Source organism: Sarcophilus harrisii, chromosome 4, assembly GCF_902635505.1.
Source record: "Sarcophilus harrisii chromosome 4, mSarHar1.11, whole genome shotgun sequence".
Lineage (NCBI taxonomy): Eukaryota > Metazoa > Chordata > Mammalia > Dasyuromorphia > Dasyuridae > Sarcophilus > Sarcophilus harrisii.
Window position 1 is genome coordinate 238,503,844 of NC_045429.1, and position 25,876 is coordinate 238,529,719.

Sequence of the window (25,876 nt, forward strand, 5' to 3'; positions counted from 1 at the left end):
TAAAAGAATGTAACCCTCTTTGACCAATGGGAACCAATGTTACATCACTTCCTGCAACTTCCTGTATCCCAGGGTACAAAGTTCATCCCTTCAGAAGATCATATGACACCCCAATCATGTGACTCAATACTGAGAAATATCTCATCCAATCGGTCCCATTCACCAACACTGTCACACACTCAGAGATGTAACACCTACCAGACCCCCATTCCTGCTTCCGGCCCAGCCTTCACAGTCATCATCTAAGGAGGACGTTCCCGCCAGCCATTCACACCAAATTCTAACCGGCTGCTATGTACACAGATCTGGCGAGACTAGGGCTGAAGTCCCAGGGACCCCATGGGAGGGATGGGGTAGTTAATGTCCAATGCAGTATGTGGATTATGGAGAGGTATTAAATAATAAATGTCAAATTTTGTGAATTCAGTACCAGATAATGCAAAATAAGTGATAACAGAAGAGAAAAAAAAAAACATTTTGCATAGTTAAGTTTTTTAAAGATGTGAAAAGTTGTAAAAATCTTACAATAAATCATTGTATAAGTATTGAGTCAGATAAAGATGATTTATTTGTGCAGGTGGGGGATGGGGCGTGGAAGAGAGAAAGGATGGGGAAGACTAGTACCAACAGGTAACATGAAAGGTTTCTCCTGCACTGTTGCACTTTCATTTATTCTTAGAAGGTAACCAGGAATTCCAAGAGTCTAGAATGAGAGCGGATCATATTCCAAGCATAGGAGTTGGCCACTGCAAAGACCTAAAGATGGGAAATGAGGGTTATGTCTAAGGAATAGTAAGAAAAGAAAATTCATTGGATCATTAATTTTGGATTAATAATTAATTAATTAATAATTAAATTATTAATAATAATTAATAAATTTAGATTAATTTAGAAAGGAAGTAATGCATATTAAATCTAGAAAGACTGGTTGGGTCAAGTTGTGAAAGGTTTTTAAAGCCAAACAGAAGAAATTAAAGAGTTATCCCTTCTGTATCATAGGGGTTAGTGCCATGGTGCAGTCCCCGTGAAAAATCCACATAAAAATGTTGGCACACCCTTTGTACTAGAGAAGTTAAAATTATTATAGTATTAAAAGATAAAATATATTGATGTTATACAATATTATAACATGTTTCTTAAGCATTTCTGAGTTTCTAAACTTTTTCTATGTCATCTGCTGCCCTTCACATGTTCTGAGATTTCTGCAAAATTACCCAAAAATTCCCACTTAATTTGTTAGGCTGAACTGCAATGGGATGAGGCTTGAGTTGATGCACTGAGGTCCCAAGCACGTGAGGCTAAACAGTAATTGGGCTATACTCTATTAATATACATGATTGGATAAAGAATGGTCCCTGCCCACTCTCTGTGCAAGTCCTGATGTGTTGTATAGGAAATGACGATTTTGGTGGGTGGAGGCAGAGAGAGACAGGAAGAGAAGCTGGGAGAGTTTGGTCTGGGTTCCATACTCCTAGCTGCTGGTCATGTGGCTGCTGGTCTAGCTAGCTTCTTGACTCAGCTACACACATTGCTATCGCCCATTCTCTTCCACCTCCGATCTTTCTTCACTGAGAATAAAGATTGACGATTTCCCCCTAACCTGAATTCCTGACTCCGGCTGATTTTAAAATACGCGATCTTCACACTGAACTGTCCATATCAAAACTGCAATGGAAAAAGTCATTATGTAGAAGGAATAACTGCATTTTATTTAGAGTTAGCAAGAAGTCACCAAAGTTTGTTGAGTAAGATAGTAACATAATCAGCATTGCACTTTGTCAGTTGTGTGATGGATAGAATGGAGTGAAGTGAAACTTGAGGTAAAGGTACTAACTAAATATATACTTTAATAATGCAGAAAAAAGATGGTGAGGCTCTAAACTAGGGCTTTGAATAGTGGTCACGTAAGTGAAGAGAAAAGGGAGGATGCCAAAGATTTTGTGGAAATTAATTGATAACAGTTGGTCACAGATTGTTGTATGAAATAAGGGAGAATTCCAGGAGAATGACAACATTGGGAACCTGGGTGATTAGATGACAACCCTCAACAATAACAAAGAGATGCGTCTTACAAACATGGAAGAAGAAATATGTGAATTATATTTAAACTTAAGTAAAGTTATTTTACTCCCATATTACATTTTAAGTTAACCTAAGAAAAAATAAATAGTAAATATAATAAGGAAGACAGGGATTTTGTTGAGCATAGTATGGACCAGGGGTAAATGGTGCTCTCAACCATATCAACTCTTTGATTAAATATGAATGACTCAGATTATATGAAAGTTGGAACAAGAGAAAGATTAGTCAAAATGATTTCTATTCTCTAAATGATGCCTGATTATGTAACAAGTTTAAATACAACAACAAAAAAGAATCATACACATTATATCAGCATGTCACTGCGCAAATATGCTCTTGGCAAATAATCTTGGCAAAGATTACTGAAATGATTTACCACTTCCTTTTGCAGATCATTTTACAGATGAGGAAGCTGAGGCAAACAAGATTAGATAACTTGCCCATGGTTATACAGCTAAAAAAGGAATGAGGTTAGATTTGAACTCAGATACAGTCACTGTCCTTACTGGATAGCATTCTGGCCTTGTAATTAAGACCTTTGATACCTGCTATGTGGCTTTTGAGAAAGTTACTTACCCTCTCAATCTTAGTGCTCTATCTAATCTATAAAATGAAAGAGATGGGCAGGATATTTTCAAAGGACCCTTCCAGTTCTAAATCTATGATTATGTGATCTAATGAACATTTCTATGCTTTATAATGATTAATTTCTTATATGTAAAAGTTATTTACATTATTTCTATTAACATATACCAGAAAAGTATTTTATCATTTTTGAGAAGCATAAATGTTCCAATTTGGGATCTCTACATCAGAAAAGATAAAAAGAGGAAATCAACAATAATAGCTATAGTTTATAAAACATTGTAAGATTTGTAAAGTACTTAACATATCTTCTCTCATTTTATACTTGGAACAATCCTGCAAGGTAGGCTCTATTTTTTTTTTCAAAATTTTATTTATTTTTTTTTTAATAAACACTGCTTTATTAATCATGTTAGGAGAGAAAAATCAGAACAAAGGGTAAAAACCATGGGAGAGAAAAAAACAGCAACAGCAAAAAGAAGTAAACATAGCATGTGTTGATTTACATTCAATCTCCATAGTTCTTTTTCTGGATGCAGATGATATTTTCTATCCGAAGTCTATTGAAATTGCCTTGGATAGACTATTATTATACCCATTTTACAGATGAGACAGAGGCAAAGACAAGTTAAATTACTTGCCCAGTCTCACACAACTAGTATATATCCAAGGTAAGATTAGAACTCACCACTTTTCTGATTCCATGTGCAGCATTCCATCCACTAAACCGCCTACCTGCCTCTAAATGTAAGAATTGAAATGCCTGAGAGATGGTTTATTCCCAGCAGGGGTCCTCAAAGTACGGCCTGCAGGCCAGATGCGGCAGCTGAGGACAGTTTATCCCCCTCACTTAGGGATATGAAGTTTCTTTATTTAAAGGCCCACAAAACAAAGTCTTTGTTTTTACTATAGTCCGGCCCTCCAACAGTCTGAGGGACAATGAACTGGCCCCCTATTTAAAAAGTTTGAGGACCCCTGGCCCCATTGTGTGGCAAGTCAGAGTACATAGAATCACTGAATCTCAAACTGTAAAGTAACTCAGCAACCAACTAGATCAATTCACACACAAAAATACTCCCTACTATAATAATTATCATTATCATGAATTATTTTTCTTATTAATTATTACTAAAAGCTAGTACCAGTATAATGATTTAAATTTGCTAAGCATTTTAGAAATATTTCATTTTACACTGTATCATATGTGTCAAGTGGTATGCCCACCTTTGCTTAGAAACCTCCAAAAATGTAGAACTCACTACCTTTCAAGGCAAACCAATCCATTTTTGAATTAGCTCTAATTCTTAGGAAGTTTTTTCTCCTAGAAAATTAGCTTCTTCATAATTTTCATGAATGTTTGAAGCCATTTTCGCATCTTTTTATTCAAAATTCTTTTATTCCCTCCATAAAATTAGTAGACATTTAATTTTCCCTCTGCTTCACAAGTTCAGGTAAATTGGTTACAAAGAAGGCAACCATTTAATCTCTCCTGGCTTTGGGCATATTTTAAATGGACTGCCTGAAATATTAGATTAAAAACTGATCTTTGACACAATAATATAATTTAACTTTTCATCTTAAATATGAGAAATAGTGAAACTATAAATATTAGAATATAAATATGTATTATGAATATATGTGCATGAATTATACATATACAAAACAAAATTTTATTAAGTATATTAAATTATACATAAAATAATCACTGGTGATCATATCTATTTCTTCATTCGGTGAGGTCCACTATTATGCTGGCCTTGGAGTGCATTCTATAAAACCCTCTTATAAATGATCACAATATATAATGAGATCTTCTTAGCCCTTCTATAATTTAAGCCCCTTGGCTGGCATTCAGTGAAAAGTCTAAGTGTATCCAACCTCTTTTCTCTCTAATTCCTCTTCTCTCTATAACCACCAAATTAATATTCCTAAAGGAGGAAGATCAAGTGTCTCTAGTTGCCTCTAACATAAAATATAAACACTTTCATAAAACTCTTTGCAATTTCATTCCAGCTTACTTTTCCAAATTTATTGCTTGACTCCCTTTCATGAATTTTGTATTCTAGCAAAGTTAGACTTTTTGCTGTTTTCTATAAATGACACATATATTTATATTCTAAAAATTCCCTTCTCCAAGTCTTTATATAGCCTAGAATCCACTCCACTTCTTAAAATCAATTATCATTTCTAAAATTAATTTTATTTTTTCAATTAACAAAAATTCATTTTCTCTTCAACCTACATTGAAAAAAAGAAAAGTACATATAGGCAAAGAAAACAAATTTCTGCTTAAACATGTTCCTTTTATTATTTCTTACAGCATAATAGTATTCCATTACATTTATTTGCCCTCAAGCATCCTCTAAAGCCTAGTACAAGTTCTTTTACAAAAGCCTTTCCTTATCTCTCTTTACAAAAGGGCCTTTTCCTTCACCTTCTGATGTGACTTTGTATATATTTTGATTTCATTTTGTGTGTACCATTCATAAAACTTCTTGACTTATCTATATTATAGTTTCATCTTTCAAAGGTAGAAGAAGCTGGAAATTCCTAGATTTTTGGAAAATAGACTTCAACAAAATGGTAGGTAGGATGTGATGATACAAAATGCTATATAAGAAATCATTCAAGAAGAATAGAAAACTCTCAAGAGGAGGAAAAAAAATTATTGGCACAAACTGAAGAAATTCCCATGAAAAAGTCAAAGGAGTAGAGACAAGACCGTCATATAAATGCACACCCATCATACAACTTAGTTTTCAAAAAAGACACATCCCAAAGATGAGCAGTATAGTGCCTTTCACATGCCATTCATTCATCAGATGCCTGATAAAAGAATTAAAAAAAAAAAAAAAAAAAAACTTGTGACTGATTCAAGAGTATAAAGAAGTTCAATACAGTGCAATGCATACTGTTTATATAAACATTGAACATTCTTCTAAAATTCTTTCTGCTTTTATTAAGGAACTTCTTGTTTAATGCTTTAAAATTTGGTGAACAATTACTCATACCACCAATAACCTTCATAATTGTATAGCCTTTTATCATTTCCTCTTTCAGCTTTCCACACCAAAGAGTACTAATCGCTTTAGTCTTAGTAATTAAATAAACTACCATTCTATAAAAACAAGTCATTAAGATAATCACCCTAAAAAGGTATGCTCCTTAATCCTGTGTTAATAGAGAATAAGAATAGAATCCTATTACCAAAATATATTTGGTATGCAGTTTAAAAGCCTCATGACTTGACTATTTAAAAATAACTTTATTGAAAATGAGGGAAAACTTTTTTCTTTCCTCTGCCATACACAGTCTTGAGCTCCATTCAAAACATCTCTAAATGCTGAAAAATTCTACTTTTTACTCTTGGCTAACTCAAAATAATTCCAAAAGTGAAAAATATTTCTTTACGATAATAAAAATATTAAGAGGAGGAAAGGTCGTATTCCTTCATAGTCAACCTATTTAAAAACAATAATAAAGATCTTTTTATCATTGAAAAAGTTTTTCCTTGCTTTTATCCCAATTCAGTTAATCCTAGTTCAACTTTCCCAATGTAATATACCTGCTAAAGGCTTTCCTCAGTTTTTTACTCTACATTATGAATACACTGAAAACAAGAACTATCTTTTCCTTCTTTTTGTAAGCCTAAAGTTTAGCACCATGTGTGGCAGGCACAGAGTTGGTGTTCAATAAACGTTTATTGACTGACTGACTTGCTAGGGTTGCAAAAGGAAGATCAAAACAGTATGAGCAGCATCAAGAAAATTCTCTTTATGCCTCACTCACAACTGTCCTTTCCACTCTATCACTTCATTAAACTCAACACCCTCTTTTGACCTGTCTAATATCTTAGATTCACAGTTTCCTACTCTAATAATCTGCATTTTCATTCCCCTTCAGCCATTAACTGACATAGCCATACACTGGATTTCTTTATCATTTATAACTGATTGCATTTAAGATCCTGAAATATCACCTAGCCTTTATTTCTGATTACTTACTCTCCACCTTTTCCACTTCATCACTAATATTGAGAATGTTCTTTGTCTTCATCATGGCATCTGGTCCTTCACTAATATTTCAATCTCTATCTCTCTTGGATTAATTTTCCATCTATTCATCTAGAAATGAATCCATGGTTAACTCCCTAGACTATCTTGAGCCTTGATCTCTGTTAGCAATTTATTTGCCAAGGTTGGAAACTGGCAATTGGAAAATATACTTTTATTTGTTGTTCAGAATGAGTAAACAGAGAGATTTTATGAAAAATACCACTTTCCAAACAAAATCATCATACCCTTTAATATTCAATGATTTCAATATGAAAATTGATTAAAGGGAGATATGTGATTAATGGTTTAAAGGAGTCAAAAACAAAAGAGACCAAAGATGTGTAGATTATATAAAAGCCTCATACCTATCTAGCATGAATACTTTCTTCAAGAATCAATCCATCAACAAGCATTTTTTCCAAGCATTTATTTAGTACTTTTTATATGTCAGGAATGATGCTAATCACTGAGGATACAAAGAAAAAGAAAAGAAATCCCTTCCCTCAAGGAATTTAGATGCTAAAGGACAGACAATGTGTCAACAAATAAGAATATCTGAAATACATGAAGAATTAAATGAAGTTATCCTTCCAGAGAAAACTGTAAGTAATTGGGGAAACTGAGAAAGGCTTTTTGAAGATAGCAATTGAATTGAATCTTGAGAGAAGTCAAGGATTCTCAAAGGTTAAAGTGAGAAGAGAGAATATCCCACACATGGGGGAAAGCCAGGAAAGTCCTAAAGATGAAACAATGTTTAAGATGTTTAAGAGAAGCACCAAGTAAGCTAGTATGGCTCAACTATAGAATGTGAAGAGGGAAGTAATAAAAGGGAAAGGGTCAAAAAGGATCAGCTTATGAAATGTTTAAATTCCAAATGGGGGAGCTTATAGTTTATCTTAGAGGGGATGGGGGGCACTGGAGTTTGTTGAGTGATATAGTTCAGACCACTACCTTAGAATATTCATTCTGGCTACATTATGAAAAATAAAATGGTATAGAGATAGATTTGAGGCAGAAAGATGAAGTAGGAGGTAATGTAATAGTACAGAAAATAGGTAATAAGCTAGAACTATGACAGTATGGATTAAAAGAAAGGAAATATCTGATAGGTGTTATAGAGAAGGAAAAAACATAAGATTTAGCAGTTTATTGGAGTGGAGGGATGAGAGGGAGTGAGGAGACAAGAATCACCCTGAGGTTGTGAACTGAGATGTCTGCAAAGGAGGGTGGTGATATTGAGTACAATAGGAAAGTTTGAAGAAAGTGGAAATTTGGGGAAGGAGAGAAGCAATGACTTCTTCATTTGAGATGCTTATGAGACAATCATTTTGAAATGTCCAACAAGTAGTTGATGATGTAGGACGAAGCTCAGAAGAGAGACTAAGGTCAAAAGTATGGATTTGAAGCCATATGGAGAGAGATGAAAACTGAACTCATGAGGACAGATATGATCACTAAATGAGAGAACATACAGAGAAAAGGTCAGAAACCCAGAAAAGAAACTTGGGGACACCCATAGTTAGTGAGAAGGACACAAGTAAAGAACTAGCAAAGGATATTGAGGAGTGATCAGACATCTAAAAGATGAATTGAGAGCAAGCAGAGTCAGAAAAACTTAAGAGAAAACAAATTTCCAGGAAAAGACATGAATCATTAAAAATATATGAGGAAATAGAATATGTTAGACATGATAAGTATCAAACAATAACATAAAGAAATAAAAGTTTCATTCCAACAGACTGGAAATAACTCCTAATATAGGAGTCATTTCTGAGTTAACTGTGTTTAGTCAAAACATTGACTTGTTAAAATAAAAATTTTAATCAATATTAAGTTAGAAGAAAGAAAAATGAGAAGATATGATGCACAATTGAAGCAACTCCAACCTGAACTATTTAAACAAGATGCTAATGGTAAATGAATGAGAGCAGATATTGACAGATACTATCACCGTGTCCAATAAAATTTAACCAATTTATATCAACCACTATGATGAAAATTCATAAAAACTGCCTCAATCAACTGACACTTAATATTCTTGCCAAGTGAAAAAAAAGGCAGACAAGAACGGTACCACCTGAGAATGTAAACTTGTTTATAAAAACCTACATAGTAGGAGAACAGCAAAAGAAATTATGAGCAGAATTGCACTGAAAATGTTAAAAATCAGTGGAGAGAAAAATGTTCATTGAAAGCTTGGCAGAGACGCATTTAAGTCAATCTTTCTGCATGTGTTTAAGGATAAAACTTAGAAAGGACAATAAGGAGGCAAAAATTGCAAAAACTTTGGCAAGATTTTCAAAACAAATGGTGGAGTCAACACATTGTGGGCTTTAACATACCCATTCCTAATATGTGACATGTGGAAGCCGAAATGGCAAAATAGAAATCAAAGATAAAAAAAAATCTGAACTAGGCCAAATGTACATGTAGAAAATATGATGGGGAATGAAATAATTTTGAGTGCTTTATGGGAAATACTTTCATGATGTCTGAAAGGAGATGTCAAACACTTAGAAAAATCATAAACCAAATTAATACCCCAAAAGTAAAAATGAGTACTCCTTATTGAGACTATCAATAACTATCAACATAGATTTCCTTTTTTATTTCTATTAAATGCTTATTAAAATGGCCTATACACATATCAAAAATAACTTTGTATGTGTGCATGTGTATGTGTTTGCGTGTATTGATGAGGAAGGAACTAAGTCATAGAATAGAAGATGATGGTTGAGCTTTATATTGAAGAAAAGGGTAGATTTTTAGAAATAGATATGAGTGTAATGAGGATAAACTGGAACCATTCCCAATAAGATCAGGAATAAAACAAGGTTGCCCACTATCACCATTACTATTCAATATCGTATTAGAAATGCTAGCTTTCACAATAAGAGATGAGAAAGAGATTAAATGAATTAGAGTAGGTAATGAGGAAACCAAATTATCATTCTTTGTAGATGATATGATTATATAATTTAGAGAACCCCAGAGAATATATTAAAAAGCTATTAGAAATAATCCACAACTTTAGCAAAGTTGCATCTTATATATCATTCTTATATATCACTAACAAAATCCAACAGCTAGAGATACAAAGAGAAATTCCATTTAAAATAATTGCCCATAATATAAAATATTTGAGAATCTATCTGCCAACAGAAAATCAGGAAATATAAAAAAAACTACAAAACCACTTTCTTAATATATAATATATTGGATTTAACATATACTTTAACATATTTAACATGTATTGGTCTACTTGACATCTAGGGGAGGGAGTGGGGGAAAGGAGAGGTAAAGTTGGAACAGAAGGTTTTGCAAGGGTCATTGCTGAAAAAATTACCCATGCATATGTCGTGTAAATAAAAAGCTATAATAATAATAAAAAAGAAATGGATATGAGAAGGAAGCATATTCCAAGCAATAGGGGGAATGGCCAATACAAACACACATGCATGTGTGTGTGCGTGTTTGTATCTGTATACATGTTATTTTCTTTAATAGAATTTAAGGTTTTTAAGATCAAGGATTATTTCATTTTGTGTCACTAATATCTAGCATAGTACCTGGTATGTCATAATAATGAATAGCTAAATTAAATAATTAAAAAGACTTTACAAAATGCTCATCATAAGCAATAACTGTGCTAAGCATTGAGAATATATATATGACAAGTAAGAAAACATCTTGACTAAGAGAGTTTACATATTAAGATGATAAATATAGACAAATGGTAATCAGGAAAGGATGTTTTAGTCTGGGAGGTCACAAAGATGATTAATGAAGTCACATAGTAATTGATTGACATATCCTTTCCTGGAATATCAGGGTTGATTTGATTACTTTTCCCAAGCTAGAGGTGGAAAATTGGGTAGAATAAGAAAGAAAAATATAAATGTGATGGTGTGGCATTAAGATTATGAGTCTGAATCAAACTAGATATGGTGAAGTCTAACAAATAATACATCCAGGACTCCATACATTCATAAACATTTGTTAATCGGCTGCCATTAAGCCTTTGCTTAAAGAACTTCAGTGGTGGGGACACTGCTACTTTAAGAGACATTCCATTCCACTTTGATGTAACTCTTTGTTAGGAAGCCTTCCTAACATTAAATCTAAATTTGAATTTTCTGAAATTTGCACACATTACTACTTATTCAACCTTCTAAAATCAAACAAGACAAGGCTAATTCTTCTTTCATAAAACAGTTATTCATATACTTGAAGAAAATCCTCATTCATCCCCAGGTCTTCTGTTCTCTAGGCTGACCATCTCTAAGTCCTTCAGGATATTTTCTTGTAGCATAAAGCTGAAGCTCTTAAACATCCTGGACTCCTTCATCAGTATTCTCCCCAGCTTTTTCATCCTAAAATGTGATGTCCACATTCAACATAACACTCAATATTTAGCCCAAACAGGCCTTTTCCCTAAAAGCTATATCTCTCTTAATGGAGCTCAGGTCAAGTTAGTCTTTTTGGCTGCCATATCACACTAGTGAATAAGTACTTTGAAAGTACTTTTGTATACCTTAAAGAACTATGTAAATGCTAGTTATTATTATTAAGAATTTCCTTATTGGAACAGCATCAGAATGATCATTCATTAGGAATATCATTGTGGGCTTCCTTTTCAGGTGTGAACTAAACTGAATGGTACTAAGTTGAGCCATATAAATGAAACATTTTAAGTTTGCTGACCACTAATACTGCTCTTTTTTCAGACAAAATCATTTCTTCCCCATTTTGTTCTTATATAGTATGTTTTTGAGTCCAAATAAATTTTGCTTAATTGTATTAATTTCAAACAAAAATTTACATAATAAAAGAATTTTAGCTCCTGAAGGGACTTCCATAGTAGTCTAACTCATGTCTGAAAAGGACTGCCATTACAACATTTCTCATGATGCTGTTTGAAAATTTCCAGTAAGGGTGAATTCATAATAACATGAGGCATATTAATAATGGAGCAGCTCAGTGGCACAATGGCCTGAAGTTAGGAAGACTCATCTTCCTGAATTCAAATCTGTCCTCAGACACTTAACCCTGTGTGTCTCAGTTTCTTCAAATGTAAAATAAGCTAAAAAACAGAAGTGGGACACACTTCCCCAGTATCTATTGCTAAAAGAAAAAAAAAAGAAACAAATGGGATTATGAACAGTGAGAAATAATTGACACAATTCAACAACAACATCATCATTATCATTTTATTTTATATAACACTTTAAGTTTTGTATTGCACTTTACATTTTATGTAAAGACTCAATTTTATCACCTGTAAAAGAGAGATAATAATAGGCCATATTCAAGAGTTCATTAGGAACAAATGATATAATTTCAACATTTTGTAAAACTTAAAAGTGATATATAAATGCTAGTTGTCATTTTTTTAATGATTTCCTCAGTTTTACTCTCCATTCTTCCTCACACCTACAAGTATCAAAATCCTATGCATTATCTTTCAACTCCTAATTCAAAATGTCACTGCAACTAGCTTCTGACCAATGCAGATAATTAATGCTCTGAAGCAGTCGCATTATTTGAATTTACATTACATAATTTCCAGTGGACTAGAATTGATTACCGCATTTTATACAATTTTAACTTCAAATAGGCAAATCTGAATACAAATAACCACTTCAAGGTATTTATTATTATCTCTAATTGGGACCTAGCAGTACTTCCATGAAGAACTTGCCTCATAGCCTTAGCCAAAATAAAGGCCCTCACACTGCTCACTGCTGTATTCTTATAGAATTTTCATTATACCACACTTATGGCCCTTGATCATATATTTTTTGCACTATATTATTCACTTACATATTTTATCTGTATAGATAGATTTTAAGTTTTTTGAATATGAGGGCAACCCTGTATTTAATCATCTACAGAAACAATAGACAGCCTTACATATTAGGCACTCAATAAATGTTTTGATAATCAAATCAAAACATGATTTAATAAAAATCCCCCTGGAATCCTGTCTTTCCTCTCCTTATGTTTCACCCCTCCCCCATTCCTCTCCCCACCCCACCACCACTTTTGTCTATTAGCTTTTATAAAGAAATATAAGGTTTTGAAAGTAATCCTGAGTATTATCATTGTGACTATGCTCTAATTTCATCTGGGGTAGCTGGGAACACTTCTAATTTTAGTATACCTATTGGTTGTGTGATAAAGATTAAGCAGCAGTAATTATAAAGATATTGCTAAAAATAAAGCTTGACTTCCTGCCTCTATAGTCACTTCTCTTTTCCTTCCAAATCCTTGTTTCCTTCTGAATATTGTACATTTTCCCCATTTATTTCAAAGGAAAATCTTTAAGACTACGCAGAAGCAGGTCACTGATTTGGGTAAGTCTTAATGATCCTAACTGAAACAAATCTAAATACTGCTACTTTGGTACAGCACTTTATTTCAGCCCTTGTCATTTTGCCCTTTCATTCCACTACAGGCATGTTAGCTCTGATACTTGTGATATGCTGCATCACTGAAAAAATAATTAGTCCCTTTTTAATTGACTCATAAAATATGATGGTTGATTTTTTTTTCAGAGCTTTAACCCTGTGACAGTTGCACAGTTAAATTATCAGTATCGTTTGAGCCCCTGAAAAAGAAGTTAAGCAAAGGATGGGAATAAATAAAAAAAGGAGAGGACAAAAGAGATTTCTTGAGAAAATCAATATAATCTCAGAAAATATGATGTGCAGGGACTGAGCATTGAATTTGTTTCCTTGCTCATTCAATCAGAGATCAGCTCTCTACAGGCCGCTAAAATCTCTCACTCTGAATGAAGGGTGTTGGGACTAAATTGGAAACACTGGTTAATGTTGGTAGCACTTCCCATGAGTAAGTTCACTCCTTTGTCCACATAATTGTCTCTGGCTTTTTGCCTCCTTCCCTTCCACTACTCTTGTACAAAGAAATTATGGCTCTGCTAAATAACTGGTTTTATTTTGGCTTTTGTTATTTTCAAACAGAGAAACTAAGCTCTTCTGTTGTCAAAATCTTTTTTATAACTTGCTCCATGAGAACAAGGTTTTTCTCCCCTTCCCTGTATTAAGAATGAGTTTTGCTTCAGTAACTCCATATATAACTGGATATTTTCAAAATAAGCCCTATGAGAAAGGGAATATTGAATGTTTACTCTTTTATAAGTCATTCCCCTCATAGTCTAGCAATTTCACCTTGATGTTAAGATTTTTACCTAGAAAAAAAGCTTACAGACACCATTTTATAATCACAGCAGGAAATATGTTACAGAAAAGTTCCACATGGCAAAGACCAGTAAATTGGGGGATGAAAATATGTTATCTACTTTACACTGTCATATTTATCTTAAAATAACTTAAAATAGTCTTAGGTCTACAAAGAATTGCAGTGTGTCAGTGTGTATCCATGAGACACTGGACCATTCTCCCTTCTTATTCTTTCTTTGCTTTCTCTTCTTCTTTATGCACTGTCCTAAAAGAGGACTGAAAGCATAAGGAAAGTACTTTTACTGTGCCTTCTATTTGTAATCTTGCTGCCTTAATTCTACCTCCAATATTAAAATTCTCTTCACCCCATAAACTGGCTAATAAATAATTTCCCTTCTTGACCTCGTAACTCTAGATCTTGGTTTGTGACATGATAGGATATCTTGAATTATTTTATCCAACGAAAATATATATTGATAGAATTTTCAAGGAAAAAATCCATTTAAATAAGCAGCAATAACAACAATATGGTATTACTAGAAAGACTGCAGAATTTAAAATTTAAAATTATGAATTTATATGCAGACTTACACCTATTGCCTCTGTGACATAAAACATAACACTTAAATTCCCTAAGCTCCAGTTTATTAATTAGGAAAATGAAGAGATTAAACTAAATGACCTCCGCAGTCCTTGTAAGCATTAAGTCTATGATCTTATGATCTTATCATTTACTTGGTAGCTTGTTCCACAATAAGTTGTCACGATGTTTGACTACTGAAAATAGTGCAGCTCTACTGAAGGTGGAAAATTCATTCTTAGTTTATGTCTCAGTGTCTTAGTAAACTTAGAGAAGCCAGAGACTATAGCTGAAAGTAATTCCTGACTCATATTTGAGGATTTGATATTTTTTAAATGATAATTGATTATATTGGTGGTAATGGCAATGATAATAAAATAGCAACATAATGCCTACACTCCAAGTGAAAATGGAAAAATTCTACCACACTAATGATTCCAAACATACAGATCTCTCTAAAAAGACAATATAGTGTAGTGGAGAGTATAAGATAGATTAAGGAGAGAATTCCTCCACTTACTAGTTTATGACATCCTTCACTAAGACTAAATTTCCTCAGCTACAAAATCAGGTTTATAACAGCAATGATCCTCACTTCTAAGAGTGGAGCCAAGATGACAAACTAGGAAGCTGCTTGAGTTTTCCCAATTCCACTCAAAAAACATGAAAACAAATCTGTGAACATAGGAACCACAAAGCCTATGAAGACATGGAATGAAACTATTCTCCAACTCAAGAGAATTTGGAAGGACTTCAAGAAAGGTCACTCTCACTGGGGTCACTCTCACTCAACCTAGTTCAGATTAGTATCTTAGAAAGCTAGGGAGATGGTCTTAATTAGAGCAGTTCAACAACTGAGACCCTCTGTCCCAGATTAATAATAGAGCAGAGGACTAGGACAGCCTCCAGTCCTAGCACATAAGACAAATCACTAGTCTGGGAAACCAGGTAACAATAGGCAGGACTAGGTTGGGTTACCCCGTGGTGTAGAGCAAGATACCAAATACAAGACGTCCTTATATAGCTCAAAGCTATACAAGAAGTTTGGAACACAGCCCCTGTACCCAAGGAGCAGAGCATGACCTTAAAAGTCATAAAAGATGAAAAAAGGAAGCACCAAAGGGAGGTGCAAAGACTGGGAGCCAAACCAGACATTATCAGCAGGTTTCCTCTGGGCTGACAGGTCTTATACCTTACCCAGAGTTCCCCCACTATCGCGACCCTCTACATCTCATGCTTTCTTTTGTTTTAGTTGAAACAGTTATACATAAATCCATCAGCATGGGAAGTATTACACAAGCAAGTAGTAATGTAATAAACAATGTTTATCAACATGGAATTGTAAAAGATTTCCATGAGTCCTAGTAGGAGGGTATATAAATAACAATCACACATACACCTCCTTCAGCAGCCAAGAGGTAGTCCAAAACCAATCTATTGGTTTTAGGAAAAAAGGAAGGAAGGAAAAAGAAAAGGAATGAGGGATAAAGGGGAGGGAGGAAAGGAAGTAAGAGAAGGAAAGAAGGGAGGGAGGAAGGAAGGAAAGAAAGAAGGAAAGGAGGGAGGAGGGGAGGAAGGAAGGAAGGAAGGAAGAAAGGAAGGAAGGAAGGAAGGAAAAGAGAGAAGAAGCAAGGGAGGGAGGGAGGAAGGAAAGAAGGATGGAAAGAAGGAAGGAAGTATAATGTCTGGGCTAGCTCTCTGGAAGGCTTCAGAATCAGTCAGAGCCAGGATTAGTCAAAGCCCTTGAACTTTATGGGGAGAAGTGAAAGAGGTAGGCAAGCTGCCATGTGGCTTATCAAAGATGGATCCTGGACTCTGGAGTCTGGAACCTGAAGTTTTCCCTGCTGAGTGTGCTGCAGCAGAGAGACTCTTACACTCTTCCTCAGCCCTCTGATCCTTCCCTATGATTACCTCACCACACCACATTCAACAGGTGCCAATCATGAAGAGAGCCATCACATCACCATATCATCTAAGTATATATTTATAGAAGCATTATATCACATTGAGTAGGTACTTAGCTTTAAATACTCTGCTGTTCTGGATTCAAGTACACCTTTTCAGAGTTCCAACTCTTTATAGGAAGGAAGGAAGGAAGAAAAGAAGGAAGGAAGGAAGGAAGGAAGGAAGGAAGGAAGGAAGGAAGGAAGGATGGATGGATTTGCAAGTGAATTATACCAAATGTTTAAAGAACAATTAATTCTAATACTATGTAAAATATTTGGGAATTATGTAAAGGTATCCTGTCAAATTCCTTCTATGTTACAAATATAGTACTGATACCTAAACCAGGAAGAGCCAAAGTAAAGAAAGAAAATTAAAGATCAATTTCCCTGATGAATATTGATGCAAAATTTTTAAATAAAATATTGGTAAAGAGATTACAACAAATTATTGGTAGGATAATACACTATGGCCAAGTGGGATTTATACCAAGAATGGAGGGGTGGTTCAATGTTAGGAAAACTATTGCCATAATCAACTATATTGATAACAAAGCCAACAAAAATCATATGATAATCTCAATAGATGCAGAAAAAGCTTTCAACAAAATATAGCACCCTTTCCTATTACAAATACTAGAGAGAATAGGGGTAAAGGAAGTTTTTCTTAAAATAATAAGCAACATCTATCCAAAACCAACAGCAAGCATTATTTGTAATGGAAAGAAGCTGAATACATTCCCAAAATGTCAGAAATTAAATAAGGATGCCTATTCTCACCACTATTATTCAATATTGCCCTAGAAATGTTGACAGAATAGGCAATGAGAAAATAAAACCATCACTCTTTGTAGATGATAGTTAAATATCATGATGATAGATTAGAAAATCAACCAAAAATCTACTTGAATCAATTAAAAGCTTTAACAAAATTTCGGGAGATAAAATAAACCCATAAAAATAATTAGCATTTCTATATGTTAATAATAAAATTCAATAGTAATCAATAGGGGGGAAAATCCATTTAAATACCTAGACATAATAAAATATTTGGATGTGTACCTGCCAAGACAAACTCAGGAACTATGTGAACACAATTACAAAACTCTTTTCACACAAATAAAGTCAAGTCTAAAATAACTGGAAAAATATTAATTACTCATGGGTAGGCCAAGCCAATATAATAAAAATGGCAATTCTACCCAAATTAGTCTCCTTGTTCAGTGCTATACCAATAAAACTGAAAAACAATTATAGAGCCAGAAAAAATAACAAAATTCATCTGGAAAAAGAAAAGGTCAAGAATATCAAGGGAATTAATGGGGAAAAAAATGCAAAGGATGGTAGTTTAGCAGCTCCAGATCTAAAACTCTGTTATAAAGCAGCAGTCATCAAAACTATCTAGTTCTTGCTAAGCAATAAAATGGTGGATCCATGGAATAGGTTAAATACACATGTTACAATAATCAATGATTAGTAATTTACAGTTTGATAAATCCAAAGGCTTTAGCTTCTGGGATAAAAATCACTATTTGACCAAAAAAAAAAACAAAAAAAAAAACCTGGAGGGGCAGCTAGGTGGGGCAGTGGATAGAGCACCAGCCCTGTCAGGAGGACCTGAGTTCAAATCTGATCTCAGACATTTAACACTTCCTAGCTGTGTGACCCTGGATAAGTCACTTAACCCCAATTGCCTCAGGGGGAAAAGAAACTGGAAAATAATATGTCAGAAACTTGGCATAGACATCCCATACAAAAAATAAAGTAAAATGGGTACATAATTTATATGTAAAGGGTGATACTACAAGCAAATTAGGAGACTAAGCAATAATTTACTTTATAAGCTCTTTAAAGAAGGGAGGAATTTGTGGCCAAAGAACTAGAGAACATTACAAAATGCAAGATGGATAACATAGATTACATTAAATTAAAAAGGTTTTGCACAAACAAAACCAATGCAACCAGGTTTAGAAAAGAAGCAGAAAGCTGTTTCATAAGCTGATAAAAACCCCATTTCTAAAATATATAAAAAACTGAATCAAATGTATAAGAACACGAGTCATTCCTCAATTGATAAATGATCAAAGGATAGGAAGGGACAATTTACAGATGAAGAAATTAAAGCCATCTGTAGTCATATCAAAAATCACTATTGATTAGAGAAATGCAAATTAAAACAACTCTGAGGTTCCTCCTCAGATCCTATCAGATTGACTAAGATGACAGGCAAAGATAATGATAAATATTGGAGGGAATATGGTAAAAGTGGGACACTAATGAATTGTTGATGGAGTTGTGAACTGATCCAACCAATCTGGAAAGCAAATTGGATGCTCAATTTGCTCGAAGGAATATAAAACTGTGCATATCCTTTGATCCAGCAATATCATTACTAGTTCTATATCCCAAGGAAATCATAAAGGAAAAGAAAAGGACCTACATGTGCAAAAATGTTTGTAGTAACTTTTTGTGGTGGTAAAGAATGGGAAAATGAGTAAATGCCTATCAATTGGGGAACAGCTGAATAAGTTATGGTACATGAAAGGAATGGAATAATATTGTTCTATTTTAAAAATAATGAACAGGCTAATTTCAGAAAGGCCTGAAAAGATTTGCATGAATTGATGCTAAGCAAAACAAGCAGAATCAAGAAAACAGTGTACACAGACAGCAAGATTGTCTGATGATCAGCTATGATAGATTTTCAGCAATTCAATGATCCAAGGCAATCCCAATAAACTTTGGATGTAAAACCCCATCCACATCCAGAGAGAGAACTATGAAGACTGAAAATAAATTAGCACATACACACTTTTTTCTTGATTTTTTTTTTCTTGTGGTTTTTTCTTTTGTTCTTATTTTTCTCTCCCAACATGACTCATATGGAAATATATAAAAATAAACGTACATGTCTAACACAAAAAGCTGTTTTACATATAATTGGGACAAATAAATAAATGAAACAGGATAAGAAAAGAAATCCAAATAAATAAAAAGAAAAGAAAAAATAACAGCAGTGACCTCATAGGATTGCTATGAGAACCAAATGAATTAATGTATGTGAAGTACAGGACAAACCTTAAAGTCTCACATGCATATCAACTATTACTATTAGATTAGAAAACAACTAGGGCATATGGAACATTCAAAGAGAACTAGAATCTCTGGAGTAAAGGTTACCAAACTCTTTTCAGGGCTGCTCATCTGTTTTGGTATCTACCTATCATCCAATTCTCACTTGTGGTTCCAAAAAGCTGTAACTTGCAAAGAGGCCACCTCCAGGTAAAACTGTCTCAACAGATGAACTAAACTATGTTGAGGGTAATCAATAGCCTTAAACTCATTGGCAAGTTAGAAGGATATCTACTTCAAGGATATGAAGACTTCCCTCATTAGAATGGATAAATGAGAAACATTTGTTCCAAAGACCAAAAAGACAGCTTAAGAGGGCACTGAGGAATACTTAGAGCTTGGTCACACATCAAAGATGACAAGTTCACCCTCTATCTCCCAGGATATTGCCAATTATCTTGACTTTTGTCTTACGACTGGATTTTGATGACTAGAAGAAAGACTGAGGCTGATACTTTCATGAAATTCTGCCCAACTTAAATTTAATTCATGCATAAGTCAAGACATCACTCATACCTCAATATCATGATGTAATTAGTCCTCTTCAAAAATGAAGGATAAGCAACAACAGATAACTTATATACAACTCTCTAGTAGTAGAGTGGAGCACACAACCTATTTTTACTCTTATACCAATGTCTCTTTTGTCATGACTTCTAATAAATGTGCTACAAATGGTCTCCCAATCTGCTAGGGGTCGTATCTTGCCATCACATACTTATCAGTGGAACACATGAATTTGTTCATCAGTTATTCCTTATTCTTTTCCCTCCTACTCATCCTCTTTTTTTCCTAGGAAACAGTCCTCTAGTTTTGTAATTACAACATATCCTGAATAATTCCTGATTTGAAAGATATTACAGACTGCTTATTTACAGTATAGGGATAAGGGTTATAGATTGAAAGAGGGTTAAAAGTTCCAAATCAGGAGTTTTCTGAACTATGAAAAGTCCTAAGAACTGTTCCAAGAATTTCTTAAATATACTGAAATTATGAACTAGAAAATGAATGTCATATTTTCATCTAATCATGATAACAATTTATATTTACATATTCCTTGTAAACTATGTTTACACACATTCCTAAAGAAAATTAAGTGCTACACAGTTGTTGTGTCCTGCTTTCTAGAGCCCCCACACCAGGGTGATTAAAATATTCCTTCCTAGTGGAGAAGTGATGAGGCAGGACTCCTGAGGATGGTGGGAAAATGGAGTCCATTTATTTCATTATATCCCTTTTATATAATGTAACAAAATCAACACTGCTCACATGGGACCACACAAAAAACTTGCTATGCAATTTGCCACCTGGTATCTCTTCCACCTGGTATCAGTCTGCCTCAATCTCAACACAGACCGTCACCACCCCCTGACTTCTCAAGAAGGCTGAGAACCCTTAGGGGAGATGGGGAGCTGAACCAGACATTGTTAGCAGGTTCCCTCTGAGCTGAAGGGTCTTAAACCTCACCCAGAGTTCCCTCACTGACTGTGACCCTCTACACACAGTAAAGAAATTCCTATCAAATTCTGGAAGTCTGACTTTTGATCATGTCTATTCAGTGACACTCTTAAACTATGTTGTTGATTTTAGTATCATTCATTGCTTCTAGTCCCAAAATTGACATTTGCTCTAATCTAGAAATGTCCCTAAGGCTGACTTGACAAAATTGTTAAAAATTTCAGTGTAAGCATTTAACAATTCAGAAATAAGCAAATAGTACAAATCAGGGTTTAATTTATTGTTTTGTTAATAGGCTATACTTAAGAAAGTGATACAGAAAATGTTGCTAATTCAGATTAAATTTAAAAGTGTAATTAGTGTTTTTAGAGACCTAGTTGTTAAATATTTACCAGCACATTCTTGCCTCTAGTTTAAAAATTCATATCCTGTTTACAACTTTGGTTTATAACAATGTCTCTGTTCCCATATAGTGTAGACCTGGGCTCTATGGAAATGGTTTTCTGTCTCCCTCCTTCCTTCCCTTCCTTCCTTCTTCTTTCTTCCTTCCTTCCTTTCTTCCTTCCTTCTTCCTTTCCTTTCCTAATGTGGCTTTTATGTTTTAAAATTTTTATTCTTATTATGGAATATTATTGTTTGGTAAGCAATGACCAACAGGATGATTTCAGAAAGGCCAGGAGAGACTTACATGAACTGATGCTGAGTGAAACGAACAGGGACATGAGATCATTATATACTTCAACAACAATACTATATAATGACCAATTCTGATGGACCTGGCCATCCTCAGCAATGAGATGAACCAAATCAGTTCCAACTGAGCAGTAATGAACTGAACCAGCTACACCCAGCAAAAGAACTCTGGGAGATGACTAAAAAAACCATTACATTGAATTCCCAATCCCTATATTTTTGCCCACTTGCATTTTTTATTTCCTTCACAGGCTAATTGTACAATATTTCAGAGTCCAATTCTTTTTTTACAGCAAAGTAACATTTTCGTCATGTATACTTATTGTGTATCTAATTTATATTTTAATATATTTAACATCTACTGGTCATCCTGCCATCTGTGGGAGGGAGTGGAGGGAAGAAGGGGAAAAATTGAACAAGAGGTTTGGCAATTGTCAGTGCTGTAAAGTTATCCATACATATAATATGTAAATAAGACTATTAAAATTTTTAAAAAATTAAATAAAATAAAATGTTTATTCTGAGAAGACATCCACAGGCTTTACCATTACACAGATAAATATTAAAAACAATAGATCCCATAGAGTCCTCCTAGCTTCAGTCTTCCCTGACTATTCAGCTTCAACCTGTGCCATCAAATCTATTCAACTTTAAGATATGGCTGATTCTGTCTTTGGTTCTAGGCCATCTGAAACTCCACTTTCCACTCTAAATATATTGCTTTGGTAATGAATTCACATGAATGAATTCACAGCTACACCCAGTGAAAGAACTCTGGGAGTTGACTATGAACCACTATGTAGAATTCCCAATCCCTAAATTTTTGTCCGCCTGCATTTTTTATTTCCTTCACAGGCTAATTGTACAATATTTCAAAGTTCAATTCTTTTTGTACAGCAAAATAACTGTTTGAACATGTATACATATATTGTATTTAATTTATACTTTAACATATTTAACATGTATTGGTCAACCTGCCATCTGGGGAAGGGGTGGGGGGAAGAAAGGGAAAAATTGGAACAAAAGGTTTTGCAATTGTCAATGCTGAAAAATTACCCATGCATATATCTTGTAAATAGAAAGCTATAATAAAAAAAGCTAAGAACTATTTTAAAAAAACATATTGCTTTAATAGTTTGACAAATACAGATTTTTGAGGCTAGCCACAAGGATTTCTTGAGCCCAACTGGAAAATGCTAGTGCAAGAACACAGGGAGTCAGAATTAACAACACTGGTACATACGTATTTCAAGGGACAGATGGTTAAAATATGCTAAGGGGGAAAATAACATATGATTTATTTGTTTCCTAGAAGTTTTGACTTAAGAATTCCATACTTATAGAATAGAATGAACTTGAAAGGCATTGTTTGAATAAGTCCAAGAAAGGTTACTTTACTGACCTGGAAGTTCCTGCATGGCTTTATCAGAGAATAAGTAACTTAACTAGCTTTCTTTGTATTGACTTTCATATGACAGAAAAGGATGTTGAAGTGTGACACAATCTATAAAATGCTAGACCTGGAGTTAGAAAAAATTGGGCTCAAATCACTCCTCAGATCCTTACCAGCTCTGTGATCCTGGGAAAATCATCTAACCTTTCTGAAATTCAATTTTCTCATCTGTAATATGGAGATAATAATAACATATTATTTGCAGGATTTTCTGAGGATCAAATGAGATAATGCATATAAAGAACTTTGCAAATCTTAAAATGCTATTTAAATTTAAGCCATTATTATCTTATTATTGTCATCATCATTATTAATTTGTCATTATGGAAACCACTAAAATAACCATTTTATAGTATGATTTTTGTTGTTTGTCAGCCATGTCAGCTGTATTTCATGTTCTTGGGAAAAATACTCGAGTGGTACATCATTTCCTTCTCCAGCTCACTTTACAGATTTGAAAACTAGACAAATAGGGTCAAGTGACTTGCTCAGGATCATACAATTAGGAAGTGTCCAAGGTCAGATTTAAATTCATGAAGATAAGTCTTCCTAATTCCAAGCCAATTCTCTATTCATTATACGCTAGTTCAATGTCTGATGATAGTAATAAACAATAGCCACAATTCCAAACTGATGCTAATTTGTGATTCTGATCTAACTGAAATTCTATATCACAGCAAAATAGCTTATATATAAGTGTAATAAGATATCTTCCACAAGGGCCAGATTTGGGATATGCCTTTTTAAAAACTTCTTTGATTCCTTAAATTTTGAAATGCCACCTTTCTCTCTTCATTGCAGAGGCTGAAGCAAAGACTACTTGGAAGTAAAGAATATTATGGAATATGTTATTGTTGGTTGGCTTTGATCAACTCCTTTTTTCTTTAAAAGAGAAAGTTTATCATCGCCTGGGAGATGGATGTTAAAAAAAAATGAAGGGCATTTATAATTTCATATATATACATAAGTTATTATATATACTAATATGGAAATTAATACTTATATATACTTACTATATATACTATACCATATATATATACTTTCTATATATAGTACATTAATAATAACTAATTTATACAGTAATAAGCATTTATATACTGCTTTAAGATTTGCAGAATAACTCCTTCACAAGTTTTATCTCATTTTATCCTTACAAGGACCAGGAAGGTAGATAGTATTATTATCCTGATTTTACAGATAAAGAAATTAAGATAAACAATGATTAAATGTCTTCCAAATAAATGCCTGAGGCCAGATTCTTTCTGAATCCAGGGCCAAGAATTTTATCTACTGTGTCACCTAACTGGGACCCATATGTGAATATGTGTTTTTTTGTGTGTGTGTTTATATAATTATATCTATTACATTTGTGTAGATTGATACATAATTTTTGCATTTATATATGTGTATGTAAATGTATATATGTATGTTATGTAGATATCACACCTATATTTCTCACTTTTTTATGTCAAGGCAGTGTTTTCCATACTTAAGAGATACTGGGTGATATACCTCCATACTTTAATAGTTCCATGATTTTATTAACATACGTTTTTCATTTTCTGTCCCTCTCTTTTTCTCTTCTTCCCTCCCTTCCTTTCTATCCTCCCCTCTCTCTCTCAAAGGATCCACCCAGGGCTCCTCAAAGCTTTCTTCCAGGTATTTTAATATTCCATTGAAATTAGTATAGTATTCAATTTGCCCCTCTTCAGTCCTTCACACTTAATATAACTGCTCTACTTCCTTTTTCTGATCATTCATTTCTTGAATAATCTTTCTTAAGATACTCCTAGTACTTAAATCATCATTAGTAATGCATTGTAACCCATGATGATAATAAAGTGGATGATATAAAGGTAGGGAAATGTGCTCTTGTATCATTTCAAATGGAGGAGTTATGGAGTAATGTACAGAGAATCAACGTCAGTCAAGAAAATATGATACATACTGGTTCTGATATACTGGCTAATCTGTTGTTCCTCAAATAAGATACTCCTTCTCCAAGTTCCAGGGATTTTCACTGGCTATCCCCTGTTCCTGGAATGTTCCCGGTCCTCATCTCCCCCAGGCTTCACCCAGCTTCCTGGACTTTCTTCAAATCTCAGCAAAATCCTACCTTCTATATTATTCTTTTCCCAATCCTCTTAATGTTATTGCCTTCCCTTCATTGGTTATTTCTAATTTATTATAAATTTGTTTATATATAGTTATTTGCATACCATCTCCTCCTTTAGATTGAGAGAAGAGACTGTCTTTTGTCTTTCTATCCTCAGCACTTCTTGACACTTTAGTAATGTTTATTGTCTGATTACTGACTGCATTTGAAGAAAGAGTTCTCTCATATTGAGTTCCCTCTACAAATAAAATCATGGGTCTAGTTCAAATTCATATAATTTCTTAAAGTATGAAATTTTAAGCATAGCATCACAAAATTGAGAATTAGAAGGGACTACAGGAAACATTTAGTCTAATCCATACACCAAATAAATTACCAGAATAGCCTATGCATTTAACTTTGGGGGATGTGATAAATTAATCAACCTTACTGCTCAAGCTAGGTTACTTTTTAGATGAATGAGATGGAGAAAAAAAGACAATTTTTTAAAAATTTAATTATCAATATACTTACTGGTACAATGCCTTAAAAGAATTGTTGGAGAGGCAGGGGACCATACCTATGAAATATTGTCTAG